This window comes from Macaca fascicularis, chromosome 8 (assembly GCF_037993035.2).
Source record: "Macaca fascicularis isolate 582-1 chromosome 8, T2T-MFA8v1.1".
Taxonomy (NCBI): domain Eukaryota; kingdom Metazoa; phylum Chordata; class Mammalia; order Primates; family Cercopithecidae; genus Macaca; species Macaca fascicularis.
In genome coordinates, this window is record NC_088382.1 from 15,863,177 (window position 1) to 15,885,206 (window position 22,030).

Sequence of the window (22,030 nt, forward strand, 5' to 3'; positions counted from 1 at the left end):
GCTCACTGCAACCTCTGACTCCCGGGTTCAAGCGATTCTCCTGCCTCAGCCTCCCAAGTAGCTGGGCTTATAAGCGCCCACCACCACGTCCAGCTAATTTTTGTATTTTTAGTAGAGACAGAGTTTTGCCATGTTGGTTAGGTTGGTTTTGAACTTCTGACCTTAACTGATCACCCACCTCGGCCTCCTAAAGCGCTGGGAATACAGGCGTGAGCCACCTTGGCCAAAATATTTTTCTGTTTCCAAACATTTTATATGAGAGGAAAGTGGAGAATAAATTATCTGACACTCTACTGTAAAAAAAAATCTTTGTGCCTCTCTTCTTTTCATCTTTCCTAAGTGCACATATTACCAAAATGTCTTTAGGTTGAGGTCTCCCCGTGAAAACTTTACAGGGTGTTGTGCCCTCAGCCACCCTCCTGTCTTTTCCTAGTCCTGGCATTTTAGAACTGTCTGGGGATGACCCAGGATACCCACTGTGGCCATGTCTATTGGAGGGTCTAGTGAGTATCAGCCCCAGGGTCATCTCATCCCCAAGGACAGCCCGAGGTAGGGGGTAGAGTCTCTCATGGGAGCAGCTGGATGCTCTTGGCCTTAGAGGAATCTCCTGGTATAGTTTCATCTAAAATGGTGACCCCTTAGGGTTATTAAAATTTTAGGACATTAAAATGAATGGACAATACAACGTAATGTCATTAAAGCTAGGTTATTGAAACTGTTCCTCCAGCCGGAGCTTTTATTCCTCGGAGACACATTGACGATCCGCAAATGGGATGCTGATATTGAGAGGAAAAGGCAGAAATGATTTCTGCTTTCTAGATTGTCTCAGACTTGCGAAGAGAGAAAAATTGTCCCAAAGGACAAGGAAACCCACCCCAGAGAGGATGTGCAAGAACCTGAATATGAAAATGCACTTAAGGCACACAGGAGGGCAAAGAGCAGTGCCAGTGCCTCCTAGGTGGTCACTGAGTGCTTTACTGAACAGGATGGGTGTCCCGAGGAATAGAATGGCCTGCCGTGACACTTAGAAAGGTCTGTGTTGGAGTCAGCAATGCCTCTCCCTGAGTTTGTTACCTTGATAAGGCTTGTCCGCTTATTTGACTTTCAGTTTTTCATTGACTATAAGATACATGTTGTCAGTACAGCTTGAAAGATAAAGGTACTATTTCCAAAGTAGCAAGGTAAAATGACGTATATAATTTGCTAAAAATTCATATTTATTCCTTCCCCAGAGTGAGTGTAGTAGGTTTTAAAGGTCTGTTCTTTTTAAGGGTAATTTCAAATGGAATTGTAGGACTTAGCTTTGTCAATGCTACTGGTGAAATAAAAGTATGATAGATAAATTGATGGTTTACAAAGATTCACCAAAATGTCAGTTCCCCTCTTGTAGCATGGTGAAGAATTTATGACAGTGGATACATCTGTATCCTCTTATCTGGATATCTGAGGGGTTTTTTGGTGTTGTTTTTTGTTTTTTTGGAGACACTGTGTTGCTCTGTAGCCCGGCTGGACTGCTGTGGTACCATCTCTGATTACTGCAACCTCTGCCTCCCGGGTTCAAGTGATTCTCCTGTGTCAGCCTCCCGAGTAACTGGGATTATAGGCACCTACCACCACACCCAGCTAATTTTTGTTTTTTTTAGTAAACACGGGGTTTTAGGCCTGGCACGGTGGCTCATGCCTGTAATCCCAGCACTTTGGGAGGCCAAGGTGGGCGGATCATGAGGTCAGGAGTTCCTGAGTTCCAGAGCAGTCTGGCTAACATGGTGAAAAACTGTCTCTACCACAAATACAAAAATTAGCTGAGCCTGGTGGCAGGCACCTGCAATCCCAGCTACTCGGGAGGCTGAGGCAAGAGAATTGCTTGAACCCGGGAGGTGGAGGTTGCAGTGAGCCAAGATCTTGCCACTGCACCCAAGCCCAAGCGACAATGCAAGACACCATCCTCACACTTGACATAAACCCTGGCTGCAGAGTAAAATCAATCACTTGTGGAGATTTTTTAATATAATGATGTGTCAATTTCAACCATGGATAAGGCCATTTAGCCTTAGTAAGACCTATCGTGTTAAGATTGTGCCTGTTTTGCAAAATTTCATGTCATCATCCCACTTGTTATTCAGGAAACATTTTCTCTTGAGTTTTAGGTTCAGTACTGAGGCTCCTTGATGGACAATACATTTTCCAATTCTGAGGACAAGGCAGAGGAAGCCCCCTCTGTGAGAACTTTCATTTTGCTTCTGGAAAAGTACATTGAATCAAATATAGGAAAGGCTTGCATGGTGGCTGACAGGTTCGCCTGCTTTATCATGCTGGTGTTTTATCTTCTGGACAGAAGTAAAAGGAACACAGCTATGTCTGTCTCTGTGTAATAACTCAGGACTTACCTGAGTAAACTCTGGGGTGTCATGAGATGAACTGCTACCTCCACTTAGAGAGGCTTCAGGGACAAAATTTCAAGAGATTTCTGAGGGATAGAAGAGCAGGGCTGCCTTATTCTCTGATCCCAGGTAACTACTCAGAGACCGAGGCAAGGGTTGGGGACACCCAAATGCATATACTAGGTGTCTTTGATACAGCCTCCATTTCCTTGCTAAATCTATGCAATGACACACTGAGAAATCTGACGAGTGGGGCTGAAGATCCCTGATGTGTCAGTTCCAGGGTTGGATGGAAACAAGTGGTTTCAGTGGACATTGAAGTAAAGGGAGGTGAGCTGTGAGGAAAGAGCCGTCGAAGACTGGGGAGGCTCGGAAGTTGGGGTAGAATGTCGACCCATAAGCCAAGGAGTGCAGATGCACATCGATTTGTTAGGGCTGCATAAATGAAAGAAGGACTTCACCAACACACTAAGTTTTTTCAACAACCGATTGTATTCTTTCAATATTTGTAAGTATTGATCTTTTGGAAATGTTTAATGAGATTTCTTATATAATTCTGCATTCAATTTATGCCCAGGTCACTTTGCTATTATACATTTATGTGCTGCATTTTTATGAATAGACATTTTCTCAAATTTCTTAATTATTTTGCTAAACTATGTGTTAAGAGTTTTTTCTATGTGTTAAATCAAGCTGGAAAAATAGTCACTTTGCTATTATACATTTATGTGCTGCATTTTTATGAATAATTTTCTCAAATTTCTTAATTATTTTGCTAAACTATGTGTTAAGAGTTTTTTCTAGAGGTCCACCTTCTTGACTCACTTTTCTGATGAGAAATCTATCAGGTTTCTCCACAGTGATTTTCAAATTTGATAGCTCCTCAATGTGAGAAACTTAATGTCAACTAAGAAATGAATTACCACTAAAGAATATTCTCCTTTCAAGATGCTAACCGTGTTTTGTCCAGTGTGAAATCTCACATGTGCCACAAGCGTTACTCTGTGAAGAAAGGATTTCTCATGATTTTTCAAGGCATAACTTCTCCAGTAAGAAGTGTTTGGTATTCCAAGAGAATTCATTGCCCTTGGAAAGACTTTCCCTTCTTATTTAGCTTATAAAGGATTTCCTTTCTTATTTTCCATTTTAGCAGCATTTTATCACTGTGTTTTCTTGTGAACATCAAGCCTAGTGCTTGGCTGAATGTTTATTCACAGAAAATATAAATAAAAGGTTCATCCAAGTAAAGTTTTCTTAGGTTATTTGACAACAAATTGCACATAAAAACATTTTCACACTGAACACAGAGCTAGAGATTCTCTACCTGAAAGTCCCACACGTTTTAAATTATTAAAACTGTTGCTGAAGACTTTTAGTTTATCATGTTGACAGTTTCAGCTCTCTCGTGTCATTTATGATCAGATCACTAACAAGTCTTTGGTACACACATGTCGTACAATTTCTCTTCCATATGAATTTATTGATGTGGACTGAAGAATAAAGGCAACTGAAGTAACGTCCATGTTGGGTATAGTAATTCTACAAAATGTGGGTCCTTTGGCATGTTTAGATGTTACACTACAGCTGAAGTCTCTTCCATATTCCTTACGTCCATCATTCCTAACACCATGTCATCTAAAGTCAGAATATGTTCTGAAGGCATTTATAAGTTTCTCTCCAGGGTGAATTTTCTGATGTTATTTAAGATTAGTACGTTGACTGAAGGCTTTCCCACATAAATGGCATTCATATGGCTTTTCTCCAGTGCATGTTCTCTCATATCATCTAAGGTCAGAAGATACACTGAAGGCTTTCCACACATAGAAGACAAGCATGTGGTTTCTCTTCAGTGTGAATTCTTGTGTGTCCTCTAAAGCCAGAGCTTTGACTAAAGACTTTCCCACTTTTATCACATTCATAACGCTTTTATCCAAGGTGAGTTCTCTTATGTCTTCCAAGGTTAAAGGATTGAATAAAGCCTTTCCCACACTGATGACACTTCTACGGTCTCTCTCCCGTGTGGGTTTTCTCATGTCTTCTAAGGTGAGGACGCTGAGTGAAGGATTTTCCACATAGATGACATGCATATGGCCCGTCTCCAGTGTGAGTCATCTTGTGCCATCTAAGGTGAAAGCAATTAGTATAGGCCTTTTCACATATATTACATTGATATGATTTACCTTTAGTATGAATTTGTTTATGTGGTTTAGGGGACAACTGATTACTAAGGGATTTTCCACACTGTTTGCTGACGTAGGGTTTCTTTCCACTCTGAGTTAACAAACACTGAGTCATTGTGGAACTGTGAGTGCAATCTTCTCCCAAATCATTACATTCAAAGGGATCCTCCAGAATGAGAGAGTTCTCCTTTAGAGACAAAGATTAAAAGCTCTTAATGATTTACCGACATACATCTATACATTCATTTCACCACCTTTGAATCCTAGACCAACCATTCAGTGGTAGAGCCCAGTTGAAATGTTTCCAATGTTACTTGTGTGAAAGGAAATTAAATTTTGGCACCCCAAACTCATTTAACCAAAGGGAAAAATCAAGCTGGGAACAGGGTCACACAAACCTGCCTCCCCCTTCTGGTTCCTAAATAATACGGCTACAAGATGAAAAGCTACATGCCTCCCCCATATTTTGCCCACAAGGAGATTCCTGATGAGCTGTTAAAATTACACCATGACAATGCAAACTGATAGCTTGTCTTTACAGGCGCAGTCATCCCCAGTTCACCAGACACAAATGCATATCCAATTGTTTCCCTGCCCCATTTTGCCTATGTTGTCTTATATAAAATGCAGCTTTCCTGCAGTATTCCTCTGCCTCATTTGTTTATGTCATCTTATGAAAAAAAAATCCAGATTCACTAAGCCAGAAAAATTCATGAATGACTATTTTTTTCTACCCAACTTTTACATGAAAATTGTGTACTTCTCAATATCCCACCCTTTCCCCCTTTAAATTTGGAGAAAATTATCTTTGGAGAAAGGTATACACCTGTTCCCCAGGTGCATGTCCTTAACTCTGGCAAATACATCTCCTAAAATGATTGAGACTTGTCTCGTCATTTTTCTCGATTGACACTTGCGTACACATTGTCTCCTGCAGACACAGATATTTTCTCTTTTGTAAGATCCCAACTGCAGAGTTATTCCATTGATTGTGATGATATCAATATCTTTCAAAGTCTGAGCATGAGTAATGTGTATGCACTTGTTCTATTTTAAAGATCTCATGTTATGGTTTACAACACAGGTCACTTTATTCACTGAATTCAAAGTATCAAATTTTTTTTTTTTTTTTGCTTAGAAAGCACTTAGTGCCAGCCTAATTACACTCAGGTGCCTGTGCGTCATTACTAACTTAACCCATTACCAGATCTTTAACTTAGATGACTGGTGTACAGAGCTATAAAACTCACCATTGTCATACCGGTGGATGCATCTTTTCTGATAGGATGCATGGTTATCGTGTGTTTTTTCTTAAGGGCACTTTCCTTGTCTGAAATAATTGAAAAATAAATTGTTACCTTGGTATTATGGTAATAAAATTGTTTGAAAACCCACAAGGCCTGTTTACTTTTTTTCAAAAATTGACACTTAGATGTGGCAAATGTGTCAAATGAAGAAAATACTTCAATAGAACAGAAGGTACAGCGTCAGCAATTAGAAAAGAGTCTTAAAATTAAAATGTGAAAAGATTTAAAATGGACATGAGCTATCAGGCAGGTAAATAGAGGGATAGTCTTCACAGGGGTATCGGTAAAAGAGTCAGCATGTGACAGTTTAACCCCAACGAGTACATGAATTATCCTTTTCCTGAAAGTAAAAGAAAAGGCAAGAGGACACAAGAGTAGCATCTGACATATGAACAAAACTGATGATACCATCTAAGGAATTCTGCTCCAGTAGCTTAACCTACATTTTAGAAATTACCACTCATTTAATAAAACCTCTAATTAATATTTGACTGATATTATTCATTGACAAAGCACCTCCTCCTATTAGAGCACAGGACCCTGTTGCTTACCCAGATTCTGGCCTTGGAGAAATTCTCTTCCTTCCCGCCAGAGCTCTTTTCCTTCCTCCAGCTGCAAAGTTATATAGGATTTGCTTATCTGGTACCCTGTTAGTGGAAACAGTACATGTGTTTTGAGTTCACTGTCAATAAATGTGCATTATCACCAACTGTAGGGCAGGCTATCAAGGAAGAATAAAACAGTGAAGGTCAGCTCAGGCCACAAGACCTAGAACACAGAAAACTCCCCAGGATTTTTTTGACCCAACATGAGACTAGAAAATAAATCCAAATGAAAGGTCCATCAGGAAAAGGAAATTCAAAACAGTCAGGACCTATGAATGCTGAGTCCATGCCTAAGTTCCAAGACACAATGCAGAATACACAGTCCTTTCAGAAAGAGATTAATTAAACCTCTGCACAGTATGTTTATTATTATTCTCATGCAGAACAAAAAAAAAATTTGATTTACAAAAATAATTGATGTTCTATACAGAAAAGATATTGCTATTGTTTTCACTAATGGGTCTCAGCCTAAGCATAGCGACTAAAGCAGAAGAGTTATTTAGAAAATATTAAATTTAATACATTGAAAATATTCATTAGGCCGGGCGCGGTGGCTCAAGCCTGTAATCCCAGCACTTTGGGAGGCCGAGACGGGCGGATCACGAGGTCAGGAGATCGAGACCATCCTGGCTGACACGGTGAAACCCCGTCTCTACTAAAAAATACAAAAAAACTAGCTGGGCGAGGTGGCGGGCGCCTGTAGTCCCAGCTACTCTGGAGGCTGAGGCAGGAGAATGGCGTGAACCCGGGAGGCGGAGCTTGCAGTGAGCCAAGATCACGCCACTGCACTCCAGCCTGGGCGGCAGAGCGAGACTCTGTCTCAAAAAAAAAAAAAAAAGAAAAGAAAATATTCATTAAGTTCTCAGGTCTGTTCTGAGTATTAGACACTGAGTACCAAGGAAATCATGAAATCCTTGTCAAGATTACATTCTAATTGAGTGACAAACTAAATAAAACAAAACAAAATAAAATAAAATAAAGATATTTCTTTCAGACAGATTTAGAGAGCTCAAACTTTTTCAGATAAGATCTGTGAGAGAATCAGAGAAGAGATTAGAGTTAGATATGGGGAAGCTGTTCCAACACTTATTGAATGAATGAGTCAATGTGTGTCTACATACATATGTGAATGTTGAGGGACTCACCGAGGGACACCAGGTGACTGTTGTTTTCCAGTCACCAACAACTGGATGTGTCCATCATGGCCCACTCTTCCTGGGTGAAGTCAATAGCTACATCTTCAAAAGTCACTTTCTTCTAAAACATCACAGACACTTTAGTTTAGACAGAGAATCCCTTTTAACGTCCAGAGGAGGAAGGCTGAGATGACATAGGTAGGAGCTGGATATGCAGAATTCCCAGTGTTTTAGGTTCCAGCCAGTTCATTCTCAATACTAAGCTGGTATCTGCCTTTCCGATTCATTCACAGAGACGTACCCACTCTTAATCCATTAAACTTTACTATGAAGAAATATCACATGAGGTGTGGCATAATATAGCCCAGATATTTTTCAGTAATGTGTTAATCACCTGTACATAACTGATTATAAAATTTTCGCTTGAACCTTCATAAATAAAACAAATTTACCATGAATTTCAAGAAAATTACAGAGTAGTCACAAGACAAATAACCATGATTTACTACTTTTTAAACACGACCGTGATTAAATAAATTATTTCTCTAGATAAACCACAGGTTTCTCACCAATCAAATGGTTAAAAGACCTATTATGTGCTTTGAATAATCTAACGAAGTAATAGAAAACATGTTTCCTATCTAGCAAATATTTATTAAATACATGTCATTGGTCCCTTATTCATTAAAAAGTTAGAAAGTAATGAACCAGACTCCAGCATTCTTCAGAACTGAACAAGTTTTACGCAGAATATAGGATTCAATTTATACATAGAGTCACTCTAATGTTATGTCATTCAGGTGTTCATGACAAGGCTTGAAGACAGTCGAGCAGCACAAGACAAGACCGCTGAGGCTGGTACACTGAGGAAGTCTTAGTCTGATGATTCCTGTGATATGAAGCTTCCTGTTCTCAACTTTCTCTGGGCAATCCAAACATCAGTTATCACTGCCTCTCTTTTAACTTTACTTTCTCACTTGGCTTGTTCAAGGATAAAAAGACCTCTTTACTGTTTTGCTTTTTTCTAACCAGCCCTTATGAAGCATTTCCACAGAACCCTAAATTGTACTCTATCTACTATATTCCTTCTCCTGAGTGTGCAACCATAATTAAGTAATTGTATTTCTTATATGTTACTTTCAGTTACCAGAAGGTGAAAAGGTTAATTATCAAAAGGTAAAATGAATGGGGATAAGAATAATAATGACTTCTTTAGTTGTCCTTTTGCAAAGTTTTTAAAAGCACAAATATATTTTATCAAACTCTCCTTTTTCCTCAGCACTGTGCAGCTCTTGCCCAAGGCCTATCACACGGGATTTATTGAACTCAGCTGCTAGAACATCAGCCTCATTATTGGGCTGTGATCTTCTGCTCTTCACGCATCTCTATTGCCTGCATTCATCAAAATCCTAAGTCTATTTCAGCCAACGGTACAGTTAATGGGTCAATTATTTCCCTATGAGGTTATAGGATGGATAGAAGAAAAAGAAATACATAAATGAGACCTCTCATGTCTTTTTTTGTAAATAGCCTGAATAGGGGCTGGAATAAAGTAGTGTAATATTAGAAATTATATTGATAATTTAGGAATCTTTGACACATGATACCCAACCTAGAGTCCTGAGAAAACTTAATTGGAGGCCAGATACCTGAAAGTCTCCTGATTGCATTTGGAACACCCAGGCTGGATGGATTTTGCATCATGAAAACAAACAAACAAAAAGAATAAAAATGAAACACCCATGCAAACTGCAGAAAACTGCCCATTTGCCAGCAATATGGGTGTCATTTCAGCAGAGAGAGGCATCCCCTACTCACTAGTGAATGCATTGTCAAGAACTCAGTCTCTCTCTGTCTTCTTCTGGATTTCCACTTGCAGACACTTCAGGCACTAAAAAAAGCTGAGGTTGGAGAAAGAACAAGTGAGACACCAGCCTTGTACACAATTTTCAGACCAACCTGTGATGAAAAGCCAGACCTTCACTGAAGTGTGACACCACCTGCACCACAGCCTGACCAATACACACAAACACACAGAGGCCTCTCCTCTTTCCCCAAGGTCAAAATTAGGAAGCCTATGACTATGGTTTCTGGCAAAGAAGGAACACAGATATCTTGTGAACGAGAACATTAAAAGCACTGAGTTTTGTATGTTAATTGACACAAGTCCAGATATTCAATTCCCTCACTGATTTTAAAATACAGGGACCCCTGACTCCGCCCACATGTGGAATATGATTTCCACCTGTAGATAAACACTGTGGGATTTCTCAGATTTTATTATCCCAGCTTTATGCCCTAGCAATGTTTCTCCAACACCAATCACAGCCTTCTGAAGCCTTACTCCACTTTTACTTTCTCTCAATTTCGACTTTTGTATTTCCCCTTGGAACTTGGAAATCAATCAAGTAAGAATCTGTTTTAGGGTCAAGTGCGGTTGCTCTTGCCTGTAATCCCAGCACTTTGGGAGGCCAAGGCAGGTGGATCACCTGAGGTCAGGAGTTCGAGACCAGCCTGGCCAAAATGGTGAAACCCCATTTCTACTAAAAATACACAAATTAGCTGGGCATGGTGGTGCTTGCCTGTAATCCCAGCTACTCAGGAGGCTGAAGCAGGAGAATCGCTTGAACCCAGGAGGCAATTACAGTGAGCGGAGATCTTAACACTGCACTCCAGCCAGGGCGACAGAGCAAGACTCTGTATCAAAAAAAAAAAAAAATCTGTTTTAGGATGGGGATAATCATTTCAGGAATTTATTTCACTTGGAGGGTCAACACTCCCTTCCTGCTGATCTAGCCCTTAAAATCCCCTGCATCAGAAATTCACAGCAGTACCCTGGGTCATGGTGTTTCTGTCCTGTGTATACAGTCACAATCCTCTAAGATGCTCAGAAAATACAAAATGACTTAGGGCTGAGAGAAATGTAGCAGCTCAATCTGATATTTTACTAAGGTGGCATCTAAAATTCTTGCAATCATGGTTTATATTAGTCTTTGTTAGTTGCAATATCTCTGATTATCATGATACATATTTGCTGAGAAATACTGATGTCCATGTGTATATTCATACATAGATATGTAGGTATATAGATGGATATGTTTATATGAATGCATGTGTTTGAGATGGGGGAAAACATGCATGTATTATTTCCCTGCTAAAAATAAAAAAAAATAAATATATTTTATGTACAAATGATAATTATGTTTCATAAACAAAAAATTAACTGACCCATTTGTACATGAAGTCCAGGAAAAAATAAAAAGGGTAACTTTGTATTAATTGTGATGTTGTGCTTACAGATATACATAAATTTCCTTATTTAACCCTTATAATAACCCTGCTGATGATAGTTTATTTACCAGTTCAATAAATGATCAACAGAGTTTGAAAAATATGACAAAATTACAAAACTAGAAAATGACACAGCAATACTTTTAATTATATTCTGCCTTGTCACTGCCTCTTCTTGCTTTTTTACAAAATTACTCCCCTAACCAAGGTTCTCTTTGATTCTGGGGACTCCAGGATTTAGACCCCAGTTCCCAAACTTCACTGTGTCTATTTTTACTGCCACATTTTAATGCACATTTACAGACTTCAACAAGCACTTTTCAATATCAACTTTTTTCTTATTCCTTGGTCTATTTCCTACATCTGTTTATCAAGGCTTCAGTAACATATGACTCCATCTGCCTGTCCCTTCCATGAATGTACCTGACAGTACATGTATTATGTAGTCTATAATTCAAGCAGAATAGATATTCCTTCAAAAAAATAAGATATTAGAGAATGCCTACAAAGCTTCAGTGAAACCAGCTGTAACCCTTAATATTATTACCATGTAAACTCTTCCTCGAATATCAAAATAAGATTTGGACTTTAGAGAATATCTGTGTGTGATTATAACCCAAACATGAACTAAAAGTAATTTAAATGGTCGTATACAGACTGTGCCAGGGACAAACAAGGACAAATATTATAAGAAAATCAAAGCACACTTATTTCCTAAAGGACTCTTGTATGGAATCTATAAAAACTATTTCAAGATATAGAGATTAAATATATTTCAAAACAGACACATACACAAGCAATCTTTAGGATAAATTTTTTAAAACTTATGTTATGGGTCTAAAATTTTCATTAATTCATGGAAAAAATGTATTGACAAACTTCTCACCAGAGCAGGAATAACAACTTACGTATTTGGTGACTTCAAGATGAGAGCCTGCACAGCTTAGTATCTCCATCCAGATCTCTCTCTCTCTCTCTCTCTCTCTCTCTCTCTCTCTCTCTCTCTCTCTCTCTCTCTCTCTCTCTTTGTTTTTTGACAGAGTTTTGCTCTTGTTGCCCAGGCTGGAGTGCAATGGTGAAATCTCAGCTCACTGCAACATCCACCTCCCAGGTTCAAGCTATTCTTCTGCCTCAGCCTTCCAAGTAGCTGAGATGACAGGCATGCGCCACCACGCTTGGCTAATTTTGTATTTTCAGTCGAGACGGGGTTTCTCCAATTTGGTCAGGCTGGTCTGGAACTCCTGATCTCAGGTGATCCACCCGCCTCAGCCTCTCAAAGTGCTGGGATTACAGGCATGAGCCACAGCGCCCGGCCCAGATCTCTTAAAAAGTCATGAGGAAGGAGCCATTCTGCATCTTCAATATTACCTTAATATTTTCAGGACACCCATAACAATTAAGAGGCTGACTTGTGACTTCCTAGCCCTTTCAGGGCTATTTAGGCCCACCTTAGTGAAGTATTAGGAATGCAGTATTAGGTCTCAAGTTCCTGGACACCAAAACCATGTTCTCCAACAGATCTTCAGTAAAAATAGCTGATGTCTATATTCTTTTGCCTGTCCTTTCCCTTCCTTTTAATTCAGAACTGCGGTCTCAAAAAGTGCTATTATTTAGTAGATTCTCTCAATTCTCAACACCAGCACTATTCAGTGTTGAGTAACATCTCAGGTGCTAGGGAAACAGCAGCTGACATTCTAGTAAAGCACAAATAGAAAAGCAAAGATCACCACAGAGTAAAAGAGAATAGATTTTTTAAAAGTATGAAACCAAAACGAATATATATCAGATTACACTATAAATGGAAAATCCTGTTATCTTGACTGGATTGCAAGTCAAAACCTCTCATGGCTTCCAACATCCAATATATTCAAAGCAGTTCAGGAATGGTGAAAGTGGAATGGAATTTAGAATTATTCTAAGGTTGCATGTGTGAAAGCACCATGCCCTGAAACAAAATATTTATTTTTAAAGCGCATAATGAACACTTCATACAAAGTTTGTGTAACCAGAGAAAAAATCTCATATTTTTTAAAAAAGGAATATGCAACATATTTACATATAATAAAATAAAATTAAAATAACAGAAATGGAAGACACAATCTGACCTCTGAAAATCAAGGGAGAAATCTCTTTTAAATAAACTTGGCACAATTTTTAAAGTAAGTTATGAAAAATAATAATACCTGAATATAGTATGTAAAAGTACCAACACAATAAAGCTAAAACAATATCCGTGGAAAAATTATTTGCTGTACATTATTTTTAAAAAATGATCTAAGTACTTTCCTCAAGAAGGTAAATGAATGAAATTTTAAAATTGCCTGAGAAAATCTGTGAAAGGAAATGAATATAGAGAAGCAGAATATCATTTAACTATAAACCACACAAATAGAATTTAAAAATAAGGCCGGGCACAGTGGCTCATACCTGTAATCCCAGCACTTTGGGAGGTGGAGGCAGGCGGATCACCTGAGGTCAGGAGTTTGAGACCAGCCTGACCAACATGGAGAAACCCTGTCTCTACTAAAAATAGAAAAAAACAAAAACAAAAACAAAAAAACAAACAGGCGGGCGTGGTGGCACAAGCCTGTAATCCCAGCTACTAGGGAGGCTTAGGCAGGAGAATCGCTTGAACCTGGGAGGTGGAGGTTGCGGTGAGCTGAGATCATGCCATTGCACTCCAGCCTGGGCAACAAGAGCAAAACTCTGTCTCGAAGAAATAAAAAATAAAAATAAATTAAAAATAAGTGGCAGCCAACATGCCCCACATGATTTTCTGTGATGAAAGAAATGCTCTATATCTACATTGTCCAATGCAGTAACTACCACACATATGTAGTTACAGAATTTCTAGTTTGGCCACGAATTTGGCAATTACTACTAAGGATATGCCATTTAGTTATTTAATTATAATTAATTTACAGTTTATAGCCACATGTGACTAGTAGTTACTCTATTGGTCAATGCAGATCTAGAATCTTGGAGAAGGCAGTTAAAATAATGAGATATGGTCAAAACAAAAATGGAAAAGGCACACAAATAGTGAACACAGAATATGAGAATGTGAAGTAACAATTCACACAGTAAAATTTACTAATGAGATGCTGCCTTGATGGGACACATGTCTGATGCTATTCAAGGCTTGTCTTGTTACAGGTAGAAGAGCAGGAGCAGGGCAGGAGAGGGCTCTTCCCCTACCCACTAGAAATGTCAGGTGATGGCCTGTTAGTGATCACTTTGCCTCTCTAACAATGATAATTAGGCAGCACCAGAGACAGGCCATTTCCTGGTGGTCTACACCTGTTAACATCAAAAATGTTAATTAAATGCAGACCCCAGGAAGAAGCAACTTCTTGGGCATTTATGTTAAGAGACAAAAATGGCAAAGTATAATCTTCCGGGGACACCACTGGAAAAGGAAAGAAAGCCTCAGATGGACATGCACATAACTCCCTAAACACACCGTGCATGCCAATTCCAAAGGGTAAGGAAAGCACTGTGCATGCCGGAAACTCTCCCTAAAGGAAGAATCGTGGGAAAGAGGCAAGCCCATCCCAGGATCAAGGTTAAAGGCCCTTCTCTTTTCTCTCTTGGACCTTCAGGCATCCACTTGGGTCTCTTCCAGGAGAATTTTCCTTTCCTTTCTGTTCTAAAGCCTTTTTAAATAAACTTCCACTCCTGCTCTGAAACTTAGTCTCTTTTTCCGCTGTATGCCCCTCAGTCGAATTCTTTCTTCTGAGGAGGTAAGGACTGAAGTTGCTTATGGACCCATGCAGATATGCTGCCAGTAACTCGAATCTCTTCTACTGGTAACAGTATCATTGTAAGGGAATGAGGCCAGTTCACATCTCAGTGCTCGGAGAACTCACCAAAAATAAAAAGTTGGAGGATGCTGTGAACTTATCTACCTTCCAAGGCAAGTCCCACAAGCAAGCAGCAAGACTCCCTTTCCCCAAGGTCTTAAACTCTTCTGATGCTCCTTCTCTGGGAAAACGCATCCTCTGGCTTCCCCTTATATAGGAAAAAACAATTAATAAACCTAATCAGCACTACATTCCAAGAGACATGCCCTGATTGCACAGATACTGAACCTAATCGAAACTGCATTCTGGAGACACACCCGGTTCAATTTGATTGGATTTTTGAGACAGCTACTGAAAACCCCACATAAAGTTGGAAACCAAAAAGTTAAGGCTATGTTGAAGGAAAAATAGGAAGATTCTTTCCTTTTTTCATTCATAAGTACTTTTTTTTTTTTTTTTTTTGAGATGGAGTCTTGCTCTGTTGCCCAGGCTAGAGCGCAGTGGTGAGATCTCGGCTCTCTGCAAGCTCCGCTTCCCGAGTTCACGCCATTCTCCCGCCTCAGCCTCCCGAGTAGCTGGGACTACAGGCGCCCGACACCACGTCCGGCTATTTTTTTGTATTTTTTTTAGTAGAGACTGGGTTTCACCCGTGTTAGCCAGGGTGGTCTCAATCTCCTGACCTCATGATCCGCCTACCTCGGCCTCCCAAAGTGCTGGGATTACAGGCGTGGGCCACCGCATCCGGCCTCATAAGTACTTTTGAGTGTATTATATGTACTAGAAAGCATTCGCAGTCATGGGGTACAGCAAGAAACCAGACAAACTAGAGTCTTATGGAGACTCTATATTCTAAAATTATTTGGAAGTAAACTGGACTTGGAAACAAATGGAAAGTGAATAGATATAAAAAGTTTCAATGCTCATGATGACGTAAAAAAATAAAATATATTGCAGAAATGAAGTCAAGAAGTGTTAGGGGTCATATGGTACTTCTAAGGCCATTGGTATCCTCTGAAACTCAAGCAGGCTGAAGACATTTGCATAACTAAAAGGAAAGCAGATGCTAATAGAAGACAATGAAGAAAGGGCCTGAAAGGCATTTCAGAGACCTTGGCTGGTGGCAGCCCCTCCCTTCAAAGGCCTGGAGGCCTATAAGGGAAGACTGGTTTTGTGGGCTGGGCCTAGGGCTGCACCACCCCGGGCAAGCGCAGGACAGTGCTCACAGCATTCTACCTCCCAACCACTCCAGCTCCAGCCATGGCTAAAAAAGGCCCCAGACACAGTTTGGGTCACTGCTTTGAGGGTGCAAGCCTTAAGCCTTGGCAATTTCCATGGGATATTAAACCTGCAGTTGCACAAAGTACAGGAGTGCACTGCTGATAAACACATACCCAAGACTGGGCAATTTACAAAAGAAATAAGTTTATTCGGACTTACAGTTCCACATGGCTGGGGGGAGGCAGAAGGCGAAAGGCATGTCTTACATCACAGCAGGCAAGTGAGAGAATGACAGCCAAGCAAAACTGGTTTCGCCTTATCAAACCATCGGAACTCGTAAGACTTATTCACTACCACAAGAACGATATGGGAGAAACTGCCCCCATGATTCAATTATTTCCCACTGGGTTCCCACAACATGTGGGAATTGTGGGAGTACAATTTGAGGTGAGATTTGGGCGGGGACACAGAGCCAAACCATATCAGAAGCCTTCACCTGGATTTCAAAAGATGTATGGAAAAGCCTGTATGTCCAGTAGAAGCCTGCTGGGGTGGAGACCTCATGCAAATGTCTACTACAGCAGTGCAGAGGGAGAATATGGGGTAGGAGCTCCCACAGAGTCCTCACTGGGGCACTGCCTAGTGGAGCTCTGAGAAGACGGCCACCATCCTCCAGACCCCAGAATCATAGATCCACTGACAGCTTTCACCCTGAGCCTGGAAAAGCTTCAGGCACTCAATGCTAGTCCTCGACAGCAGCCACGGGGACTGACCCTTGTATCCAAAAGAAAATACCACAAAGACACGAGCACTCATATATTTATTATAGCATTATTTGCAATAGCAAAGACATGAATATTTTCTCTATCATCGGATAGAGAAAATGTAGTATATATACTCCATGGAATACTATGCAACCATTAAAAAAAATTATGTCCTTTGCACCAACATGGATGCAGCTAGAGGCCATTATTCTAAAATAATGCAGGAAGAAAAAACCAAATATCATATGTTCTTAGTTATAAGCACGAACAAAGCGCTGATTATACATGGATGTAAAGATGGGAACAACGGATACTGAGGACTACAAGAAGGGCAAGACTCCGTCTCAAAAAATAAAATAAAATAAAATAAATAAATAGGTGAAGATCTGAATAGACATTTCCCAGAAGAAGAGATACAAATGGCCGACAAATACATGACAAAATTCTTACCATCTCTAATTGTCAGGGGGATGCAAATAAAAACCACCATGAAATGTCACCTGACACCTCTTAGAATAGCTGTTATCGAAAAGATGAATAGTAAGTATTAGTGAGGATGTGGATAAAAGATAACCCTTGTATATTCGTGGTGGAAATACAAACTACTATGGCCATTTTGGATAATAGTATGAAGGTTTCTCCAAAAATTTTTAAATAAAACTACCTGCTGATGAGGCTGTTGAGATATAGGAACACTTTTACACTGTTGGTGGAATGTAAATTAGTTCAACCACTGTGGAAGACAGTATGGTGATTCGTCAAAGACCTAGAACCAGAACTATCACTTGACCCAGCAATCTCATTACTGTGTATATACCCAAACGAATATAAATCATTCTGTTATAAAGATACATGCACACACATGTTCATTGCAGCACTAGTCCCAATAGCAAAGACATGAAATCAACCCAAATGTCCATCAATGATAGACTGGATAAAGAAAATGTGGTACATACACACCATGAAATACTATGTATGCAGTCATAAAAGGGAATGAGATCATGTCCTTTGCAGGGACATAGATGGAGCTGGAAGCCATTATCCTCAGCAAACTAACCCGGGAATAGAAAATCAAACAGTGCATGTTCTCACAAGTGGAAGCAGAACAATGAGAACACATGGATACTGAGAGGGGAACAACACACACTGGGGAGGCAGGTGGAGGGAGAGTATCAGGATAAATGGTTAATACATATTTGCATTGGAATATTATTCAGTGTTACATAATAATGAAACCCTGTCATTTGTGACAACATGGGTGGACTTTGAGGGCATTACGTTATATGAAATAGGCCAGCCACAGAATGACAATTACTATATGATTTCACTTGCATTTGAAATCTAAAATAGACAAACTCACAAAAGCAGAGAGTAGAATGGTGGCTGCCAGGGGTCGTGGTGCAGGGGAAATGGGTAGATGTGGTCAGAGCACAAAGTTTCAGATATACCATATAAGTAAGTTCTGGAGGTCCCCAGGCTCACTGAGATGCGTACCTTAAACATGGACAGCTTTTTAAATGTAATCATAGCTCAACAAATTGGGTTAAAAAAAAAAAAAAGAGGGGGTTGGTTAAAAAATTTAAAAGGAGGGGTAGACGTTCCCTTGTTTTTCTCTCTTTGTTATTTTCTTTCCTGCTACCTGGAATTAAAAAATGATAGGTGGGCATTTAGCAGCCAAACTGGAGCCTCTTCTAAAATGCAGCAGAGCAGACAGCTGGAAGGGGCCTGCATCCCTAATGAATTTGGCAAACATCTGTACCAGCCATGATACGTGTAACTATAGATTTAAGTGAGAAAGAAATAAACTTCTGCCTTGTTTAAGCCACTTTGTTCAGACATTAATTTCATATGCGTATAGAGAATGTATGCTCCTTACGAGTAGGAAAAATGTTTATGCCATATGGTTCATAATGGGTGTTCAGCAATGTAAGGTGATGCTGATTATGATGACAATAGTGACAAACAGCATGAAATAATAAGTAATGAAAAAAATGGTTTAATAGTTGTATATGGTTACTTTCTTTAAAGATTCTGCTGCTAATATCATTCAATGTATTTGTATGCCGGTGGGAGTTTTATTAGATGTAGACTAAGAAAGTTGACATTATTTAATGAAAAATACTAGATCAATTTTAAAAAACAGTAAAAATATCATGAGATGGAACTAAGCATCTGTATTGCAAAGCAACTCTCCCAGTTGATTTTATGCATAGTAGTGATTGAGAATCCCCTGATCTAGATCCAACAGATCTCAACCTTTATAGGTGCTATCAAGGAAGCATCTAAGGAAGAAAATTTTCCTGATTCTATCCATACCTCCAGTTAGTAATAGATCTAGAGAACTAGAACCCAAATCCAGACCTCCTGCTTCCATGTGCAGTGGTCTTTCGCTGTTCTGTTTTGTTCCACTTGGTGAAGAGGATTTGAGAATAAATGGCCACATGATTCAACTCCCTCCTCTGCTCTGAGGAATATAGCCTTGTCCTAGCAAGCAAGAAGCTCATACAGTGGTGGAAGAGGCAAATATACATTCACTAATCTAACATACAAGGCAGTAAGCACTGTAACATCAACAAAGCACTTTGGGGCTTCAGACCAGGAGCAAGTGGGGTGATTAATTCTTAGCAGGGCTAGTAAAGTCTGGGAAGTGTTCACTAACAAAATGTCTGATCATTAACGAAAGCAACTGGTTTCTCAACATAGTCTAATTTATTGTAACAATATAAATGGTTGTTTGTTCATAAACTTTCATCTTTTGCCAAAATGTTTGTAGCTTATGTTCCCATTGAACAAGGTTTTCTGGCCAAAACTGTGCACCCACATCGGTCCTCCCATAAAAGCAATTTTGCATGCATAGAACACCTCTATCTATGAATATTCCTAATGAGGTACAGAAAGGCTTTCATTATCCAAACAGAGACATTCCACTGGTGCTAGAGAGCCACAGACGGAAGTTTTCTCTGCCTCCTGGAAATGAAGCCAAACTTTCTTCTTTCTTCAGCCATAAGGATTCCTGTCCTCCTCTTCACCATTTTCTTCTTTATGAGCCAGGTTCTACCAGGTAACAAAATAAACTTGGTAAGAATGGAGTGCCTAACACCTTACAGGGATTCAGTACTTAAAGAGAAATCACCATCATCTATGACCAGATAGGGGATCTCATAGGAAATCGGGAAGACACACCAGTCTCTGGCTCCCTGGTCAGGCCCAGTTCTGTCCAACCCATCTATATAGGCCCCACACACCCAGTGCCCACCAGGCTCCTGTCAGCCAGGAGGACCCGTGCTCATCCCCTGAAGCATCCCACAGGGACCTGCATCCCACAGGGACCCACATCTCGGGGCCAACCTCCATGGGGGCCTCTTGGTTGTGGTGGCAGGGGCGGGGGGTAGTTGACCTCCAGCCCTCCCATCCTGGCCACTGTATTTTGTGGTGATCGTTCAGTCCTGGGAGCTTCCTGGGGACCCCAGAAGGAAGAGAACAGGGTGGTCATGGCAGCCTCAGCCCCAGGCTCTGGGCCCAAGCGCAACAGAAGGTAGAGAACAGGGTGGTCATGCCAGCCTCAGCCCCAGGCTCTGGGCCAGAAGTTGATAATGACCAATTGAGAGCAACCACTGAATTCGATCCTCTTACAGATACACGAGAAGTTGGCGAAGAACTGAATGTCGACCATTCTATGGTCATCCAGCATTTGAAGCCAATTGGAAAGCTGAAAAATCTTGGTAAGTGGGTGCCTCATGAGCTGACCAAATATTTTAAAAAGCATCCTTTTGAAGTGTCATCTTCTCTTATTCTATGAAACAACAATGAACCATTTCTTGATCAGATTGTGACATGCCACGAAAAGTGGATTTCATACAACAGCCAGCTCAGTGGCTGGACTGAGAAGAAGCTCTAAACCACTTCCCAAAGTCAAACTTGTACCAAAAAAAGGTCATGGTCACTGTTTGGTGGTCAGCTGCCGGTCTTTTGATCCCCTACAGTTTTTGAATCCTGGTGAAATCTTTACATCTGAGAAGTATACCAAGTTAATCGATGAGATGCATGGAAAACTGTAGCACCTGGAGCTGGCACTGGTCAACATGAAGGGCCCAGTTCTCCACAACGTGTGACCACATGTCATACAACCAGGGCTTCAAAAGTTGAAGAAACTGGGTTATGAAGTTTTGTCTCATCTGCCGTATTCACCTGACCTCTCGCCAACCAACCACCACTTCTTTAAGCATCTTGACAACTTTTTGCAGGGAAAACACTTACACAACCAGCAGAATGCAGAAAATGCTTTCCAAGAGTTCATCGAACCGTGAAAGCATGGAATAAACAAGTTTATTTCTCATTGGCAAAAATGTGCTCAATGTAATGGTTTCTTTTCTTTTAAAGACTGAGTCTCACTCTATCACACAGGCCAGAGGGCAAAGGTGCAGTCTCAGCTCACTGTAACCTCTGCCTCCTGGGTTCAAGAGATTCTCCTGCCTCAACCTCTTGAGTAGCTGGGATTACAGGCACATGCCACCACACCCGGCTACTTTTTGTATTTTTAGTAAAGACGGGATTTCACCATGTTGCTCAGGCTGGTCTCAAACTCCTGACCTCCTGAATCACCCGCCTCAGCCTCCTAAAGTGCTGGGATTACAGGCGTGAGCAACTGTGCCCAGTCCACTGTAATGGGTTCTATTTTGATTAATAAAGATGTGTTGAAGCCTAGTTATAAAAATTTAAAATTCATGGTCCAAAACCACAATTACTTTGGCACCAACCTAATAGTAGAAGAATTAAAAGAGGCCTTTATATTAGAGAGCCCATGGATGATAAAATAATAAAGAATATTACAATTTCCATAATGCACAAACTTGGTAACTTAGACCAACTGGATGAATTAAAAGACACAATCTCTTAATACTAAAACATACGAGAAATAGGTAATCTAAATATATTGATATCTATTTTAAAAATGGAATCAATACTTACTAACCTCACAGAAAACCTATATATTCCAAAAATCTGCCATTCTGTCATGTTATTCTAACTGGTGGGATTCGGGGATTTCCATTTTGATAAGAACATAGGTGAGTCGCACACACTTACTTTCAGTGCTCATTGGTCAGGAAACCTATGTCCTCTATCGGATACTGCAGAGCGATGCGTTTTGGAGAATTTAGGCAAGATAATATTATTTTCAGAATTAAAGGAAGACAACCTGTTTTATGTACAGCACTTCCTCATAATATCACAGGGGATACCATATTTAAACTTTGGGGTATCCCCAGGTATAATTCATATTTGAGCCACATGTGAATTTCAGACACGGAGGCTGCCGAACTTTGGTGGCTTTCAACAGATGTGGA

General features: G+C 40.1%; 1 pseudogene; it reads right to left on the minus strand.

Moving 5' to 3' along the window:
- Positions 1 to 3,573: 3,573 nt before the first annotated feature.
- Positions 3,574 to 20,860, minus strand: LOC135964505 (zinc finger protein 705D-like; annotated as a pseudogene).
- Positions 20,861 to 22,030: the final 1,170 nt, after the last annotated feature.